The sequence below is a fragment of the Calidris pugnax genome, unplaced genomic scaffold, assembly GCF_001431845.1.
Source record: "Calidris pugnax isolate Ruff unplaced genomic scaffold, ASM143184v1 scaffold211, whole genome shotgun sequence".
Taxonomy (NCBI): domain Eukaryota; kingdom Metazoa; phylum Chordata; class Aves; order Charadriiformes; family Scolopacidae; genus Calidris; species Calidris pugnax.
This window is the reverse complement of record NW_015091083.1, coordinates 1,627,133-1,627,448: the sequence shown is the minus strand read 5'-3', so window position 1 is coordinate 1,627,448 and position 316 is coordinate 1,627,133. Positions and strand designations below refer to the sequence as shown.

At 65.2% G+C, this 316-nt stretch overlaps 1 protein-coding gene across 2 annotated transcripts in view; it reads right to left on the bottom strand.

The window, feature by feature from the left end:
- Window positions 1-316, bottom strand: part of LRP5 (LDL receptor related protein 5) — a 155,398-nt gene that overhangs the window by 154,731 nt on the left and 351 nt on the right. The gene's annotated exons all lie outside the window — the stretch shown is intronic.

The window sequence follows — 316 nt, the reverse complement described above, 5'->3', positions numbered from 1 at the left end:
GGGGACACACGCCACTCGCCTCCCCCCCATCCCCTCGCCAGCCCTGCCAAGAGTTTGATGAGCGACACCCGACACCCGCCTCTCCAAACCCCAGAGAAAGCCCTGCCCGGGACCGCGGAAGGACGGGAGTAGGGACGGGGCGGTGGGGGGGCGACTTTTGTCTCTCGTTTTACAACCGTACGGGTTTACCTGAGCCACCCCCGGGGATAAACCCCTTCACACACACACACCCCCCCTCAGCGGGACAAGTCCCGAGGAAAGGGGGAGGAGAGGCCTCCTCTTCCTGCGCCCCCCTTTTGCAGAAAATGGGGGCGGA